Source organism: Oratosquilla oratoria, unplaced genomic scaffold (genome assembly GCF_046742065.1).
Source record: "Oratosquilla oratoria isolate Oo_2021 unplaced genomic scaffold, ASM4674206v1 SCAFFOLD222, whole genome shotgun sequence".
In the NCBI taxonomy this organism is placed as follows: Eukaryota; Metazoa; Arthropoda; class Malacostraca; order Stomatopoda; family Squillidae; genus Oratosquilla; species Oratosquilla oratoria.
Window position 1 is genome coordinate 101,485 of NW_027467574.1, and position 19,922 is coordinate 121,406.

Consider the following 19,922-nt stretch of genomic DNA (forward strand, 5'->3'; position numbering starts at 1 on the left):
TTTGAGACTAATATCAGAACTGAAACCCAGCAACTTTAACTATTAACTTAATAAATATATATATATATATATATATATATATATATATAAACTATAATAAAGTAGTAGCCTCTGTTTGTCTTTTTGTTTGTTTGCTAGTTTGTTTATTTGTTCATGAACTCCTAGGGTTTTGGAGATAGACCCCCATAAACATATATATTCTGATACCCTATCACTCCAGGTACTTGGATAACTATATTTCATTTCCAAAAAAAAATTATTGTTGTTAGGGTTAAAGGTTAACCTCTTCACTCCGGTTCAAAATCTCGCGGGGAGCATTAGCTGTCAGACGTACGATGTGTCGTAATAATACTCGCATCATAAAATATAGTCACCGCTTATATTGATCGTTCTCTCTTTCACCCGTGAATTTTGATAACCATAGAAAATGTGATGAAGACAGTTTAGAGAGTATGTCATTACGCAGGGGCAACTACAATAAATATAATCAAGACGCCGATATGGCAGCCTCGCGTATCCACTTGCTCCTCATGCCGCCTACGTATGCGGCACCGTATGGAAGGGGTTAACCTTAGGTGGGGTATGGTTAGCACAGTGATTATTCATGCACTACTCCTAGGTTTTTGCAGATAGACCCCTATAACCATATATATTCTGAAACCTTATAACCCAAGGTACTTGGATAACTATCTTTCATTTGTCTGTCTGTCATTTTGTTTATTTGTTCATGAATTCCTAGGGTTTTGGAGGTAGACCCCCATAACCATATATATTCTGATACCCTATCACTCCAAGTACTTGGATAATTATATTTCATTTGAAAAAAAAAATATTTTGGTTAGGTTTAAGGGTTAAAGTTAGGTGGGGTATGGTTAGGTTAGGGATTATTCATGAACTCGCAGCAACACGGGTAATTTGGCTAGTGTATATATATATATATATATATATATATACAGTGGAACCTCGCTATTCGTACACAATCCATTCCAGGAGGCTGTTCGAATGGCAATTTGTACGAATGGCAAATAATTTTTTCCCATAAGATATAATGTAAATTGGATTAATCCATTCCAGACCCACAGATTATTGTTTATTGTAATAATATTTTAAGCATAGAATACATAAAAACTATGAAAAACAATAAATATACAGTACTGTACAGTACATGAAATAAAAAAAAAGTCTAACTGGACTTTACCTGTACTGAGGTGAGTTGATGGCATAAGTGGAAGGTGTAGAGGAGGAGGAGGGATGTTGATGTTACTGTTTGGAAGGGGAGTCACCTTCCATATAAACATAAGATAACATCCCTTCAGGTGTTTTCTCTCTTTCTGGTGTTCTTTCTTTTTTCTATCTTTTTGCACTAAAAGAATCTTGGGATTCTTTCTTTAAAAACCTGTCCAATGTTGTCTGCCTTTGACGATTTCTCAGAATTTTTCTAAAATGGTCAATAACATTGCTATTAAACAAATTGATGCTCCTGTTGACAATAGCAGTGTTAGGATGACATTTTTCCACCACTCTCTGTGTTTTCTCCCAGTGATAACACATTTCTTTAATTTCTGCAGTGGAAATGCTTCCCTTACTACTTTCCTCCTTTGAAGAAGAAAGTTCTTCAACCATGTCTTCTTGCTGCTCCCTGTGCAGTTCTTGTAGTTCTTCAGTTGTCAGCTCATTTCTATGGTCTTCAACCAACTCCTCCACATCATCACTGTCTACATCCAATCCCATGGACTTCCTCAGGGACACAATATCATCCACCACTACAGGCTCCGTATAAAAGCCTTCAAAGTCTCTGGCTGCCACACAGTCTTGCCACAGATTCTTCCAGGCAGAGTTCAGTGTCCTGAAAGAAACTTCCCCCCCAGGCTTTGTCTATTATCCTCAAACAATGAAGGATATTGAAATGATTCTTCCAAAAGTCCCTGAGGGTTCTGTGTCAGAGGTCACTTCAAAGCACCTTTGAAAAAGTGCTTTTGTGTAAAGCTTTTTGAAGTTTGAAATGACCTGCTGATCCATGGGCTGGATTAGAGGAGTGGTATTAGGGGGCAAAAACCTCACTTGGATGAAGCTGTATTCACCCACCAGATCTTCCTTCAAGCCTGGAGGGTGAGCAGGAGCATTGTTCATTACCAGAAGGGCCTTGAGTGGTAAATTTTTCTGTTCTAGATATTTTTTCACACTCAGGGCAAACACTTCATATATCCATTCAGTGAAGAACTGCCTTGTTATCCAAGCCTAACTATTAGCCCTCCACATTACACTGAGTTTACTTTTTATAACATTATTTTTCTTGAACATTCTTGCGTTTTCTGAGAGGTAGACAAGCAAAGGTTTAATTTTGAGGTCCCCACTAGCATTAGCACACAACAAGAGTGTAAGCCTATCTTTCATAGGCTTGTGTCCTGGCAATGATTTCTCCTCTTGTGATGTAGGTCCTCTTAGGCATCTTCTTCCAGAAGAGGCCAGTTTCATCACAATTAACCTCTTCACTACGGGGCACATCGCTAGAAAACTGATGAAGCCAGTTTAGAGAGAATGAAAATTACGTAGGTACGACTACAATGAATATAATCAAGATGGTGACGTCGGAAACAACGAATATCCACTTGCTCCTCATGCTGCCTACGTAGGTGTCACCGTATGGAAGTGGTTAAAAAATTGGTGAGGAGTAAATCCCTCACTCTCTACAAAGTTTTTAAATTCCCCAACAAACTTTTCAGCAGCCTCCCCACACCTAACAACACTGTGAATGTCACTTCGTTTCTTAAATCGATCAAACCACCCCCTATTTGCTTTAAATTCATGACATTGTGTACTGGTTCCAGAGCTGTCTCGCTTAAGATCATCATGGAACCGCTTTGCTTTTTCACAAATTATTGTTTCAGAAATGCTGTCACCAGCAAGTTGGTTTTCGTTAATCCAAACCTAACAAAAAATTTTCCACTTGTTCAATTATAGGTGACCTGTTCACAGCAAGAATGGTCACTCCTTTTGCCACATTAGCCTTTTTTATTATGTCTTTATTTTTCAGTATAGACGATATGGTTGATTTCGCCATGCCATATTGAGTTGCCAGGTCAGAGATAAGAGTTCCACTTTCAAGCTTCACAATGAGTTCTTTTTTCAATTCAATTGTCATTCTCACTGCTTTCCTTTTAGGCTAGGTTGAATCACTAATCTTTTTTGGACCCATGGCTGCACTATTTTTAATAAAGATAACAAGAAATAGCAATAAAGTACCACAAAGTCACGAAGCTTGCATGGATGATGCGTAGTTTATGGAAGCTAGCACGAGACTAAGCTGAAGCATTCGCATGGCGTGACCAGTAACAATGTGACGCTGTCCGAATTGCGGGGCAAGTACGAATGACGAGTTGAATTTTACCTTGAACAAGTTGGACCAATAACGAGTTGTACAAATAGAGAGGTGGACGAATGGTGGGGTTCCACTGTGTGTCTATATATATATATATATATATATATATATATACATACATACATATACAGGTACTCCTCGTTTAACGACGACAATTGGGACCAGCACGCCGTCGTTAACTGAATTGGTCGTTAAGCGAAAGTGTATACATATACGTACATGTACTGTATGTACAATGTCCAGCAATACATGTATCTTTATTTTCGTGTATTTTCCCTCTTTTATACAGTACATTAAAGCTTTATTTACTGTTTATTTACGGTGGTTAGGTTCCTGAAATTACCGTATATGACCAAATCCGCGTATGCTGACATTCCATATTGAATACCGGGATATTTTTTTAGTTTCGACCATGGGCGCAATATAGCAATAGAAAATTAATTATTAATCTTGTAAAGTAAAATGTATCAACGTAATATGCAATTTTGTGGGCGGAAATGAAAGTAAAAAATACCATGCTACAGGAAAATATGCTAATGAATGAAGTCGTCTGCCAACGTCTCTCACGACGACGACAACGAGGACGAGCCGGATGACATTTAATTTGCAGGTAATGATTTATTAAACACAGGTTAGGTTAGTTTAGTTTAGGTTGGACGAATTCATCATCCTTTCATTTCTTCGACATCGGCATCTATCATAACAAACATGGTGTACCATTCGTCCGACATGATTTTGTTACTTACGAAATTTGTTTTAGCACCTTTTTTTTCCGCTCACAAAATTGCATATTACGTTGATACATTATAATTTACAAAATTAATAATTAATTTTCTATTGCTATATTGCTCCCTTGGTCGAAACTAAAAATTTACCACTACCGGTATATACTGTACCCCAGGTAGTTTTTTCAGCTTGCAGGATGATAATGTAGACCTAAGCTTCAGAACACTTTACCTCACAGGTAATATCCACCGTACAAGTTCATTTATAACATCATGCAAATTTGCCTCAGCCAACTTAATTATCGTACACGACGTCGTAACTTCGGGAGATTTACGTTAAACGAATGTCATAAAGCCCGTTGTTACTCCGAGTTGTCGTTAACCGAGTAGGTCGTTAAACGAGGAGTACCTGTATATATATATATATATATATATATAAATACATACATACATATACCAAAGGCTTTTCCCCCTTACAAGGGAGGTAGCCAAAAAATTCCCACCGATTCCATCCCCATATATTCATCTCCCATTCACCTTCATCCCTCCCTCTTATCTTGGCTCCTCCTGGATAATGGGTCATCTTGCCCACTGTCCTGGGTCAGGAGCAGTGTTGCAAGACTTATATATATATATATATTAAAGAGGAAAATGACAGAAGGTGGGGAGGTGTTTAGAGTAAACTGCTTAAAGGAGAAAGAAAAGGAGAACGATTACAAGAAAAAGGTGAGAGAAGAGTGGGAGGTAGTGAAAGGTAGAGTAGAACTAGGAGTAGAGGAGGAATGGGCATGTGTGTGTGTGGAACAAGAAGCATGGGAGGAAATAGAAAGAAGGATAGTGGGTGGTGGGGTGAGGAAGCAAAGAAGGTTGTAGAAGAGAAGAAACAAGCAATAACGGATTGGTTGCAAAATAGGACGAGAGAATCATATGAGAGGTACAAAGAGAAGAGAAGTAAAGTATAAGATAAAGGAGGCAAAGAGGAGAGCTGATGTGAAATGGGGTAAGAGTATGACAGAGAATTTTGAAAGTAATAAAAAGATGTTTTGGAAGGAAATTAAGAGAGGAAGAGGAAACGAATGAAGTAGAGAAAAAAATAAAAGGTGCAGATGGAGAGATGATAATGGAAGAGATGACAGTAAGAGGAAAATGGGCAGAGTATTTCAGGGAGTTGCTAAATGTGAAGGAGGATTGGGAGGGAAAGGTAGTTGCAGTGGGAAGTGCTAAGAAAATGACAGTGATGAATGAGGAAAATGGAGGAGAAATTAGGAAAGAGAGCAGGTAAGGCACCTGGGTTAGATAAGTGCCATGCTGAGAGTCTAAAAAAAGAGAGGTACAATGATGGTGGACTGGCTGGTGAGGTTGTTTAATGTTTGTCTAAAAGAAGGTAGAGTGCCGGAGGATGGAAGGAGTGCCTGTATATTTTCACTTTACAAAGGAAAAGGGGACAAGTGTGAGTGTAGTATTTTCATAGTTTCAGAGGGATCAGTTTGTTGAGTGTAGTTGGGAAGGCTTATGGGAAGATTTTGATAGGGTTAGGAGAGGAACAGTGTGGCTTTAGGACAGGTAGGGGTTACATGGACCAGATTTTTGTGGTAAGGCAGATATGTGAGAAAGCTTTAGGAAAAGTTAAGGATGTTTTTTTGGGCCTTTATGGGTTTTGAAAAGGCTTATGACAGGGTAGACAGGAAGGCACTGTGGGAGTTATTGCAGAGATATGGGATAGGAGGAAAGCTCTTAAGAGCAGTCAAAAGTTTTTATGAGAGTAGGAGAGCCCGTGTTAGAATAATAAATGGAGAGAGTGAGTGGTTTGTAGTAAAGGTGGGACTTCACCAGAGATGTGTTATGTCATCTTGGCTGTTCAATTTATGCATTGATGGGGTGGTGCATGAGGTAAACGCAAGGGTAATGGGCCGGGGATTGGAGATAGTTAAAGAAATTGGAGATAAGCCAGTTGTTGCTTGCTGATAACACTACACTTGTAGCAGGATCAAACGAGGTATTAAGGAAGTTAATGACAGAATTTGAGAAGGTGTGGGAAAGAAGGAAATGGAAGATAAATGTGGGTAAGTAAGGTGATGAAATGTACAAGAAAGGTGATGAAATGTGCAAGTAAGGTGATGAAATGTACATGAAAGAGGATGGCAGCAAATTAGAAGTGACTATTAATGGGAGCAAGACTGGAGGAAGTGGATAGCTTTAGATACTTGAATGTGAATGTGGCAGGAAAGGGAGGAATGGAGGTGGAGGTAGAATGTAGATTGAGAGAAACAAGTAAATGCCTTGGGGGATTGAAAAGTGTAATGAGAAATAGACATTTGGAAATGGATGCTTAGAGGAGATTATATGCAGGAGGGATTGTGCCAACAGCACTGTATGGGGCAGTCATGGAACATAAGAGAGGAAAAGTTTAAATGTGTTTGAGATGAAATGCCTGTGAAGTATGGTAGGGGTTACTAAACTGGATAGAGTGAGAGGTGAGGAGGAGAGCTAGGGTGGAAAGGGAGTTGAGAGATAGGGTTGATGAAAAAGTATTGGGATGGTTTGGACACATGGAAAGAATGAGCAAAGAAAGATTAGTAAAAGAGGTGTGGAAGAACCATAAAGGGGTGACCAAGGATGAGATAGATGGATGGGGAAAAGGGACATTGGGAAAGAGGGGAATGTCTGTTGAGGAAGGAAGGGAGAAGACAGAAGATAGGGATTAGTGGAGAATGATTGTGTATGGATGATGCTGTGATGCATGGAAGGGAGTGGGTGGAGGATGGGGGGTTAAAGAGTATGTGTGCATGATATTTTTATGCAGCCCAAAGGGATTTCTCTCTGTCTTCTCTTTTTCTGCATGAGGGAACAAAGAGGAGGGGGGGTCACCAATTAAATGAAGTGGCCTTGCTGTGGATATACTATATCTTCCTGCATTGCTTCTCACCCAGGGCAGTGGGCAAGATGCATGGGTGACCCATCATTCAGGAGAAGCCAAGAAAAGAGGGAGGGAGTGGTGGTGAATGAGAGTGGAGTACGTGGGGATGAAATGGATGGTAGTGGATATAGTCTCTGACTTTGGCTACCTCACTTGTAATGGGGAACAAGCCATTGGTATATATATATATATATATATATATATATGTATTTACCTAGTTGTATTTTACGGGAAGGGGAGCTATGCTCGTGGGGTCCCGTCTTCATATCTCATTTTATCTAAACTATTTTTAAATTCATGTATTGTTTTTGCACACACCACTTTCTCATCTAACTTGTTCCAACTGTCTATTACTCTGTGAGGAAAGCTGTTCTTTTTCAAATCTCTTCTGTAGCTGTCTTTTTTTATTTTCTTTCCGTGTCCTCTTGTATTTCTGTCATCCCATTTTATCAGATTCTCTCTATCAGTAATTTCTATGCCTTTCATGATTCTGTAAATAGCTATCAAATCTCCTCTCTCTCTTCTTTGCTCTAGTGTCTGTAGTTTAAGTTTTTGTAGTCTCTCTTCATATAGTTTTGAGAGTGTTGGTGCCAATTTTGTAATTGCTCTTTGTATTCTTTCAAGTTTTTTTATACATTTTTTTGTACTTGGTGACCATATCGTTGCTGCATATTCCAATCTTGGTCTTATCAGGGTGATTAGGATTTTCCTCACCATTTCTTCATCCAGGTATGTAAATGCCACTTTGATTGTTCTTATTAAATTATAAGTTTCTCCAAAAATCTTATTTATATGTTTCTCAGGTGACATATTATTCATAACAATGACTCCCAGGTCCTTCTCATTTTCTACTTTTTTTTATTCCTTCTTCTCCCAAATGATATGATCCTGTTATTCTGTTTTTGCTTTTTCCAAATTCCATTATACTACACTTTTTTGTATTGAACTCCATCTCCCACTTCCTACTCCATTCTTGTACTTTATTTAGATCTCTCTGTAGTGATTCACAATCTTCTTCAGTTTTCACTCTTTTCAGTAGTTTTGCATCATCTGCAAAGAAGCTCATATAGCTTTCAATTCCTTCATCCATATCATTAATATATATAGCAAACATTATTGGGGCCAGGACTGTTCCCTGCGGGACACCGCTTATTACTTCATTCCATTTTGAGTGCTGGTCTCTTATCACTACTCTCATTTTTCTTTCTTGCAAAAAGTCTTCCATCCAATTTAGCAATTTACCTTGTATTCCTCCTTCATATTCTAATTTCTTAAGCAACTTCTTATGTGGTACTTTGTCAAAAGCTTTTTTCAGGTCTAGAAATGCACAATCAGCCCATCCATCTCTTTCTTGTATTATATCTATTAGCCTTGAATAGAAACATATTAAATTGGTGACGCATGATCGTCCTTGTCTGAATCCAAATTGCCTTGGATTTAGTACGTTGTTTTTTTCAAGTATTTTACCCATCTACTTTTGATCATTCTTAAACAAATTTTTGCTATTGTACTTGTTAGAGAGACTGGTCTATAGTTTGTAGGTTCTTCTTTATTTCCTCCTTTATATATAGGTACTATATTTGCTTTTTTCCAATCTTCTGGAACTTTTCCTTCTTTTAAGGAACTGCTTATTATGCTATGTATTTTGTCTGCCAGTTCATTCCTGCATTCTTTCAGAATCCAGTTTGCTATTTCATCTGGCCCATGCGATTTTCTGACATCAAAATTACCCAAGTGTGTCAATATTTCATTCTTTGTTACTTCTATTTCTTCCATAGGGGGGACTTTTTCTTTCCACTCAATCTCTTCAGGTTGTATATTTTCCCTTGTAAACACTGATTTAAAATGTTTGTTCATAATTTCTGCCATTTCCATTTCCTCAGTGTATTCAACTCCTCCTTGTCTTAATTTCTCCAAGTCTTGTTTGTTTTTCAGTTTATTGTTTACAAATCTGTAGAATAGCTTTGGTTGATCTTTACACTTTTCTATAACATCTTTTTCATATTTTCTTTTTTCCTCTCTGCACTTTTGTACATATTCATTTCTATAACCAGTATATATTTTCCATTTTTCAGGTCTTCTGTCTTTTTTCCATCTGGTCCAGGCTTTGTCTCTTTTGTCTTTTAGCTCCCTACAACTTTTGTTGTACCAGCATTTTACATATTCTTTTTCTTGTTTTTGTCTTGGGACATACTTTTCCACTCCTTTTTTGTAAATTTTTGTCAAAATATTCCATTTCTCTTCCACTGATGTTTCTTCTTTGTATATTTCTTCCCAGTTTTCTTGTTGGAAGAATTCTCTTATTTTATCAAAGTTTGTTTTTTCATACATCATTCTTCCTTTTCTATATTGCTCATTTCTTTTCCTATATTTTTCTTCATTAAGTTCCAGTTCAATCAATATGTGGTCACTTTTACCTATTGGCGTTTTATATTCAATCTTGTCCACTATTCTAGGTTCAGATGTAATTATTAAGTCTAGCCTCGATGGTTCTTCTTCATTTCTATACCTAGTGTTCTCTTGTATCCATTGTGTCATTGAATGGTCAGTAATCATCTCAAGTAGAGCATTTCCCCATGAGTCATCACCACTCTTTACTGTCATTTCTTCCCAGCAGATTTCTTTGCAATTAAAGTCGCCCATCATAACTATTCTTCCTCCGTCTTTCATTATTTTAGTTAATGCTATCTTTGTGTCCTCTAACATACTTTTATGTTCACTCTCCTCCCATGAGGCTGTTTTCGGAGGCACATAATTGATCACAAATTTTCTGCTCTTCTTATCTCGGTCTTCCACTTCTATCATAATCATCTCTACTGTATTCTTTCCATATATGACACCTTTCACGTTTATATCCTTCTTAGTCAGGAACATAACTCCACCCCCTTGTTTTTTCTCTCTGTTTCTAATCCAACAATTGTATGCATCATGTCCTACACTGTTGGGTGGTAGTGGGCCTTTTAATTTTGTTTCTACAATTCCCATTATGTCCGGTTCTTTTTCTTTCAAATAATCATTCAGTTCATTCAATCCTGTTATCAATCCATCTATATTTGTGTAAGACGCTCTTAGTTTTCTGCCACTTCCATTGTGTTCTCTGTTTCCCTTATGTTTTTCTTTAGTATGTCGAACTGCTTTATTTTCATGTTCACTACTCTCCAATAGAATCTCTCTTTCTCTGACTCCGTTCTTTCCTCGTTTTTTGCCTTAGCTTCAAGTCTTTTCTGCTTTTCTGCCTCTCTTTCCTCCTTATTCATTTCTCTTTTTATCCATACCTTTTTATATTGATCATTTGTTGCTAGTTTCCCTGTTTTGGATAGAATTTTCTCTGCCGTTGTTTGTGACCTGAATTTAATCTTAATTGGTCTGGTCTTATCTGTACTATATTTTCCGAGTCTGAATTTTTCCTCAATTTCCTTTATAATTTCTGGTTCATCTTCCTGGACTAATTTTAATAAACTGCTTACTCTTTCATTTTCCTCCTTGATTCTTGCGGTTCTATCTGGGTTATGTTTCTCTTCCATTCCTAATATAATTATACATTTCTTTTTGTCAGCTAATTCTCTTACTATATTCTCCTTCTGTCTCATCACTTTAATAACTGAGTCTTCATTATGTTCTTTCAATTGCTGTTTGACTATGTCAGTGAATGAAACCTTATTCCCTTCTTGGGTTGTTCTCCAATTTTTAGCTTCTTTAGCTATTTTCTCTCTGTTTTCATTACTATTCTTCTTCAATTTCTCATTCTCCTCCTTTACATTTCCTAACTGTCTTTTTAGGTCCTCTGTTTCTTCAGTTAAGTTTCTGTTAGCCTTCTCTAGTTGTTCCAACCTTTCAATTCTCTGGAAAATGGAGTCAACATTACCTAACTTACGTTCCAAGTCCTCGATCACCTTATCAACTCTCTCCTCTAGTCTTATCAGTCGGGGGGGGGGGTTGTGTCCCCCCCACCCTCTTTAAATCCCTGGAACATATTCTCGTCACTTTCTTCTGTATTGCTCCTCTCTATACTTCTAATCTTTACATTTTTATTAGACATTCATCCTCACTCAGTCTTTTGTTTACCTTTCGCTTGTCTGGCTGGGCCAAGTCTACTCCCTCCTCATTTCCTTCCATTTCCCTCAGTAATCCCTCCCCTTTTCCTCTTTCCCTACTTTCCCACTACTCCACGAGCAATTTCCCCCCCACCCTGTAAAAACACTAGGCACTTCTCTTTGCGTTGGGATCCACAGACTTCAGTTTTCTTCAGAACGTCATCCAAGCCGTCCATTCGCTGAAGTGTGTGTGCGTGTGTGTATGTATGTCTGCTCTGTGACCTTAGCTAGAGAACTCATTTGCCACTGAGACACCAGCTAGCAAATACGTCTTGTTAAGTTTGTTAATTCCTGTGAAATTTATATCTTCGAATAGTGATAAGTGATTTTGTTGTGTTTTTGTAATTGTATATGTATAGTGGTATACAGTTACAGGTATAAGATAAAGTGTAGTGTTCTAGTAATTTAGAATCAAAATGGTAGGCTGTTACTGTACTCCAAAGGTAGGAGTAATAGTATAAGGCAAGCAGAGTAAACTTCGTTTATGTTTATTCAGTGACCGCTTTTGTTTCTTTTGTTGATTTATATTTTCTCTTTGCCATTTGTACTGCCAAAGGAGGAGCAAAATGGCTTGTGAAGGTTGTGTGAACCTGGAGGACCGTCTCAGGATGTGTGAGAAGGAAATTTGTCTTTTCAAGAGTGCACTCTGTGAGAAGAGTGAATCCTCCCCACAACCCAAAGAGCGTTCCATCTCTTCCACTTCTGCCACTGCCATGAGCGAGTGGCGCCCCGTGGGGTCCCGTTTGTCGAGCCCTTGTTCAGTAAGTGGGTGTCCTGTGGAGGAACCACTGGCTCTAGCAAATTGTTTTGCTCTGCTGGAAGATGAGGTGGCTGAAAATCAGGAGTTCTTGGTGGTGGGGGACTCCATGGTGCAAGGCTATGATGACATCATGCAGCAGAAGACTAAGCGACGTTGCAAGTTTGTATGTCAACTGGGTCGTAGGATCACTGATTGTACCCAGACCATCAGGGAGCAAAGGCGGACAAACACAGTTATGATTGTTCATACAGAAAGTAATGATGTGGGTAGGGTAAGATCAGAGGAAATTGTTCAGAATTACAAGGTCCTCCATCAGGAGATGAAGGAGCATGGGACCTGTCACGTAGTTTGTGGGATCCTTCCAAGGATCTTCACAGGCTCATGTTGGAACAGTAGAGCCATAGGGATCAATGAGAGGATATCACAATTGTGCACGCAACTGCGATATCACTTTCTTGATCCTTGGTATCTCTTTTCCAGGCGTCATGACCTTTATGTTTCTGATGGGATCCACCTTAATTGCAGAGGCAAGGTACTCTTACAAACCTCATAGTGGGAGTTTGTAATGAACTAATTCCTTTTTTGCAGTAGAAACTCAAAGGGAAGGAGAAATAGAGTGTATTGGGAAAATCAGAATAGGGCATAGCAATAATATAGAACAATATGTCAGTGTAGGACAAAATATAATTTTTTGATATAATGTCGGTAGAGGATGAAATATTACATTAAGATATAATGTCAAAGGACAAAATATCTTGATGGGATGTAATGATAGTGGAGGACAAAATATCACAGTAGGATATAATGTCAGTGGAGAACAGAATATCATTTCAGGAAGTGATGCCAGACAGAATATCAATGAACGACGGGTGGTTGGTGTGGGACACAGTTATGGAGGGGGGGCAAAGTGTATATAAGAGATCTGATGACCATGAGGAACCAGATGTCTGTGTTGGGCAAATGTCCATGAGGCACTGAATGTAAATGAAGGACCAACTGTCAGTATAGAGCAAGATGCCAATAAAGAACAAAATTATAATGTAAGGCATGATGTTGAAACTCAAAATGTGTCAAAAAGAAATAATCACAAATTTCTTAAAACCATATACGTTAATGCTCATAGTATCAGGAACAAATTCCAAGAAATCCAGGCTTATGTCAAAAGCAAAAATCTTGATATGATAGGAATAACTGAAACATAGTTAACCCCTTCCATGCAGTGCCGCCTACGTAGGCGGCATGAGGAGCAAGTGGATACGCAAGGCTGCCATATCGGCGTCTTGATTATATTTATTGTAGTTGCCCCTGCATAATGACATACTCTCTAAACTGTCTTCATCACATTTTCTATGGCTATCAAAATTCACGGGAGAAAGAACGATCAATATAAGCGATGACTATTTTTTATGATGCGAGTATTATTACGAAACATCGTACGTCTGGCAGCTAATGCTGCCCGCGAGATTTTGGCCCGTAGTGAAGTGGTTAAATTGTAAAGAGTTTAAAGCTGAATTTAATATTGTGGGATTTAAACACTTTCATCAGGATAGAAACCACAAGAAAGGTGGGGGTGTTCTGTTGTACATTAAAAGCAGTGTCCATGCTTGTATTTACCTAGTTGTATTTTGCGGGAGAAGAACTATGCTCGTAGTGACCTGCAATTGTATCTTTCTGCATCCAGTTCTCTCTTAAAATCATGTATAGTTTTAGAGAAAGTGAAACAGGATGCATATGATAGTTTATGGGTAGAATTAACTCAAACAAGTGGACAAAAAATGAATGTAGGTGTAATATATAGGCCAAAAACATTATCATTAGCAGAAGACAAACTGTTGTTTTAAGAACTGTCTTGTTTCTGCAACTGGGACTTATTGATAATGGGTGATTTCAATTTTACTGATATTGATTGGATGACCTTACAACATGGCCATATAGGTAGTCGCTTGATGGATTTTCTCGGTGACAATTATTTAGTTCAGCATGTAAAAGAACCCACAAGAGATGGAAACTTACTCATTCTATTGATCATTATCTGTGAAATCATGATAACTTATGTAGAAGTTGGTGAAACTATTGCAAATAGCAATCAGAATTTAGATTCAAACTGCTAAAAATTCTTAGAATAGATACATGTGTATCTAAGATACCCGATTTTAGTAAAGCTCAGTTCATAGGACTGTGTCAGGAGCTTCAGCTTACAGATTGGGAGGCAAAATTAAGTGACAGACCTGTAGATCAGATGTGGGAAATATTTCAAAATATGCTGTCTAAGATGAGTCACACTTCATCCCATTTAACCCCTTCCATACGGTGCCGCATACGTAGGCATTATGAGGAGCAAGTGGATACGCGAGGCTGCCATATCGGCGTCTTGATTATTCATTGTAATTGCCCCTCCGTAATGACATACTCTCTAAACTGTCTGTAATCACATTTTCTATGGTTATCAAAATTCACGGGTGAAAGAGAGAACGATCGATATAAGCGGTGACTATATTTTATGATGCGAGTATTATTATGACACGTCGTACGGCTGGCATCGGCTGCTGCCCGAGAGATTTAAGGCCCGTACTGAAGAGGTTAAGGACAGATTCCCCCCCCCCCAAATCAGGATCGCCCAAAATGGCTTGACAAAGAAACTGAAAAGAGTATTGGTAAAAAGAGACAGGCCTATAACAAATACAAGTACTCGGGTGCACCTAATAACTATAAAACTTATGTAATAATACAGAGATTTAAAAAAGACAATAAAAAATGAAAATGATAATACAAAATAAATATTGCTGATAGATCCAAAGAGAATCCCAAAGGATTCTATAGTTACATTAGAGGTAAAAAGGTTATTAGAAATCACATTGACCAACTATTATCTGCTGATGGTCAGCTTGAATATTAAAATGAAGAAATGTGTGATATTTTAAACAACTATTTTAACTCAGTATTCATAAACAAAATATCTCAAAGTGAAGTCCATACTGAAACCTGTGAAAAGTCTAGGGTAAACTTATTACCATAAATATAACAAACAAAGAAATAAAAGGTGTATAATAAAACTCAAAGTTGATAAAACACCAGGGCCTGATGGTTAGCATACAAGAATTAAAAAATGAGATCATTGTTCCATCAGAAATTATTTTCAAGAAATCCATCATATCCGTAGATGTCCCAAGAGAATGGAAGCTAGCTAATGTTACTCCCATATTTAAAAAAGGTGAAAAAAAAAAATTACAGGCCTGTAAACTTGACTTGAACCATCTAGAGTATTGGCTGCATGTTAATGTGGCAAAGTAGCATGCAGTTGATACTTTAGGGTCTATATGGGGTGCTCCTATGGACCAGAGCCACACATCATTTTGTGTGTGATAGAGGAAGACTCTGTTCACAGAAAAATGATGACACTTTTATTATACTGTGACTGTCTCACCATTATGCTGTCCCCCAACCCCTCTACCATTTCTCTGAATATTCATTTCCTTTTTTCACCTACCTTGTGGTGGGAGAAAGAATGCTGCCACCAAGTCTTCCCACTTGAATCGTAAGAGGTGAGAAAAACAGGATGGGGATTAGAACTAGGCATCCTTCTCCCTGTGGCCCCACAGGGAACATTCCTAAAAAAGTGAAGGCACAAGAGGGTCTAGGAGTTTTCTAACCAGTACCCTAAGGTTTGGGTCTTTTAACATGCATGGATGTAGTACAGATGAGAGTGAAAGGGAAGAGATAGGCAATATGTTTGTGAGAAGAAAGATGGATGTGTTGGCTTTGAGTGAAACTAAGTTGAGAGGGAGGGGTGAGTGTGAGTTTGGGGGTGTAATTGGGAGGTTTTTAGGAGTGAAGAGAGGGCAACGGAGAGAAGGGGTGGCTATACTAGTAAATGAAGAGATAGGTAAATGTGTAGTGGAGTGGAAGGAGGTTTCTTCAAGGTTAATGTGGATATAGGTGAAAGTGGGAAAGGAGATGTGGGTTTTGTAAGTGCATATGGGCCTGGTAGTGAGAAGAGCATAGAAGAAAGGGAGGCTTTTTGGATAGATTTAAATGAATGTATACAGGGATTAGGAAGAAACGTCAATGTAGTAGTATTGGGAGACCTTAAAGTTAGGGTAGGAAATTAACCAATAAACGGAGTGGTTGGGAAATGAGGAGTTCCAGGAAAGAATCATAGTGGAGAGTTAATGGTGGAGATGTGTCTAGAGAGTTGATGATAGCAAATACAGTGTTTATGAAGAAAGTCAAGCATAAGTACACATGAGAGAGGGTGGTGGATGGAAGGGTGGTAGATAGAGTGTTATGGACTATGTAGTGGTAGATAATAGTATAATAGGAAGAGTTAAGGATGTACATGTTCTAAGGGGAGAGAGTGGGGGAATATCAGATGATTTGCTGGTGGAAGGTAAGTTGGAGTGGAGGATAGATGGAGAGAGAGGAAAAGGATAAAAGATATGGAGGAGCTTAGAATGAACTGCTTAAATGACAAAGAAAAGGGGAAGGAGTACAAGAATAACCTGAGAGAGGAGTGGGAGGGAGTGAATGATAGAGTAGAACTAGGAGCAGAGGAGGAATGGGGATGGTTCAAGGAGGGAATCACAAGAAGCATGGGAGGAAATAGAAGGAAGGGTAGTGAGTGGTGGGATAAGGAAGCAAAGAAGGTTGTAGAAGAGAGGAAGCAGGCTTTCACAGATTGGTTACAAAATAGGATAAGGTAATCATATGAGAGGTACAAAGAAAAGAGAAGAGAAGTAAAGTATAAGATAAAAGAGGCAAAGAGGAGGGCAGATGTGAAATGGGGTAAGAGTATGACAAAATTTTGAAAGTAATAAAAAGATATTTTGGAAAGAAATTAAGAGAGGAAAAGGAGGCGAATCAAGTAGAGAAGAAAAGGTAAAAGGTGCAGATGGAGAGATGATAATGGAAGAGAAGGCAGTAAGAGGAAGATGGGAAGAGTATTTTAGGGAGTTGCTAAATGTGAAGGAGGATAGGGAGGGAAAGGTTGTTGCAGTGGGAAGTGCTAAGAAAATGATTGTGATGAGTGAGGAAAATGGAGGAGAAATAAGGAAGGATGAAGTGAAGGCAGTTGATAAGATGATGAGAGCAGGTAAGGCACCTGGTCTGTATGGATGTCATGCAGAATGTCTGGAAAAAGGAGGTACAGTGATGGTGGACTTGTTGGTGAGGTTATTTAATTTTTGTTTAAGAGAGGGTAGAGTGCCGGAGGACTGGAGGAGTGCCTGTATAGTTCCGCTTTACAAGTGAAAGGAGGACAAGTGTGAATGTAGTAGTTTCAGAGGGATTAGCTTGTTAAGTGTAGTTGGGAAGACTTATGGGAGGGTCTTGATTGAGAGGATTAGGAGAGGAACAGAGGGAGTAATTGGTGAGGAACAGTGTGAGTTTAGGACAGGTAGATGCTGTGTAGATCAGATTTTTTGTGGTAAGACAGATATGTGAGAAAGCTATAGGAAAAGGTAAGGATGTTTTTTTAGCTTTTATGGATTTAAAAGGCTTATGATAGGGTAGACAGGAAGGCAATGTGGGAGGTATTGCAGATATATGGGATAGGAGGAAAGTTTCTGGGAGCTATCAAGGGTTTTTATGAGAGTTGTAGAGCTTATGTCAGGATTAGAAATGGAGAGAGTGAGTGGTTCGAGGTAAAGGTGGGACTTTGTCAGGGATGTGATATGTCACTGGCTGTTCAATTTATACATGGATGGGGTGGTGCGAGAGGTAAATGCAAGGATGGTGAGTCAGGGTTTGGGGATGGTTAAAGAAAATGGAGAAAAATGGGAGATATGCATTTGTAGCAAGATCAGAGGAGAGATTAAGGAAGTTAATGACAGAGTTTGGAAAGGTGTGTGAAAGAAGAAGGTTGTAGATAAATGTGGTTAAAAGTGAGGTGATGAGATGTATAAAGGGTGAAAGTGGCAGCAGACTGGAAGTGAGTATTAAAGGAGAGAGACTGGAGGAAGTGGAAAGTTTTAGATACTTGGGTCCAAATGTGACAGGAAAGGGAGAAGTGGAGGTGGAGGTAGAATTTAGATTTAGAGAAGCAAGTAAATGCCTTGGTGGATTAAAAGGTGTAATGAGGAATAGACATTTGGGAATGGATGCTAAGAGGAGACTGTATGAAGGAGTGATTATGCTGACAGCACTGTATGGGGCAGAAACATGGAACATAAGAGAGGAAGAGAGAAGGAATTTGAATGTGTTTAAGATAAGGTGTCTAAGAAGTATGATAAGTGTTACTAGGCTGCATAGAGTGAAGAATGAGTAGGAAAATGGGGGTGGAAAGGGAGTTGGGAGATAGGGTGGATGAGAGTATTGGGATGGTTTGGACACATGGAAAGAATGAGTGAAGAAAGACTAATAAAAGAGGCTGTGAAAGGCAGATGTGTAAGGAGGGAACATGAGGGGGTGACCTAGGATGAGATGGATAGATGTGGTAAAAGGGGCTTTGGGGAAGAGGGAAATGTCTGTTGAGGAAGAACAGGAGAGGACAGAAGACAGGGGTGAATGGAGAATGGTTGTATATGGATGATGTTGTGATCCATGAGGTGGAATGGGTGGGGGATGGGGGGGTGAGGGAGTATGTGTGAGAAAAATTTGACGCAGCCAGAATGGATTTCTCCCCGTCTTCCTCTTTTCTGCATGAGGGGACGGAGAGGGGGGGGTCGCAGATTTAATGAAGTGGCCTTGCTGTGGATCTGCTGTGTCTTGCGACACTGCTTCTGACCCAGGGCAGTCGACAAGATGCAGGAATGACCTGTCATCCAGGAGGTGCCAAGATAAGAGGGTGGAAGGGAGTGGAGTGTGATAGGGATGGAATGGGTGGGAGTGGTTTCTATGTCTTTGTCTCTTGGCTACCTCCTGTGTAAGGGGGAAAAAAGCCTTTGGTATATGTATGTATCATCAGAGATGCTATTGAACACTCATTTAGAAAGTAACTGTTTGATAACTGATAGCCATAATGGATTCAGATGGAAACATTCTTGTGTGACTAACTTACTTGAATTCTACAACACAGTCATCTCGAATTATGACAAAAGAAACAAAATAGATTTAATATATCTAGACTTTGCAAAAGCTTTTGATGCCATCCCCCACAAAAGACTACTTACTGAATTAGCTTCATACAGAATAAGTGGTAGCCTATTAAGTTGGACTAGTAATTGGTTGAACGATCGAAAACAGAGAGTTGTTCTAAATAGCAAAACTTGTAGATTGAAAAATGTTACAAGTGGAGTTCCTCTGGATTTTGTTCTTGGGCCACTTCTATTCATAGTGCATATAAATATATAAATGATATAGACCACGGACTAAAATCTATTGTCCCCAAATTTGCTGATGATACAAAACTGTGCAAAATGGCAAATGATCACTTCAATCAATTAGATATTCAAGAAGATGTAGATAAACTACAGCAGTAGTCTGAAAAAGGGCTAATGAAATTTAACATAAGTAAATGCAAGGTTATGCACATAGGTAAAAATAACAGTATGATTACAAGTTATTTGGAAATTCATTAACAAAAGTGGATAGTGAAAAGGATCTTGACGTAATTATCAGTAACATTTTGAAATTGTCTAAGCAGTGTATTTCAGCCTCTGAGAAAGCAAATAATATTCTAGGATAGATTGCATGATCTTTTGACTCCAAAAGTCCATTTCTCATTAATAAGCTATATAAATCATTAGTTCATCCAAATTTGGAATATGCCGTTTCCGTATGGGCACCAAATCTCATTAAAGACATTGACAGATTAGAAAAAGTACACTGGCAAGCCACAAAACTGATTCCAAATATCAAAAATAAATCATATGAAAATCAACCAAAATATTTTAATCTACCTTGAAAAAAGTGTAGACTCAAGAGGTGACTTGATACAGATTTTTAAGATTCTTAAGGGAATTGATGACATCAAAAGTGACAAAATGTTCACACTGAATGAGAATCCGACAGAAAATAATGGTCTGAAACTGTCAGGAAATAGATTTAATTTGGAAGTGGGTAGAAACAACTTCACCAACCATGTAGTTAATGAATGGAATAAACTTCCTGC

At 38.5% G+C, this 19,922-nt stretch overlaps 1 protein-coding gene across 1 annotated transcript in view; it reads left to right on the forward strand.

Annotated features, from left to right (window-relative positions):
* The window catches only part of LOC143022906 (cubilin-like), a gene marked incomplete at its 5' end in the record, with an annotated part of 158,450 nt that overhangs the window by 95,658 nt on the left and 42,870 nt on the right, over positions 1–19,922 (forward strand). The gene's annotated exons all lie outside the window — the stretch shown is intronic.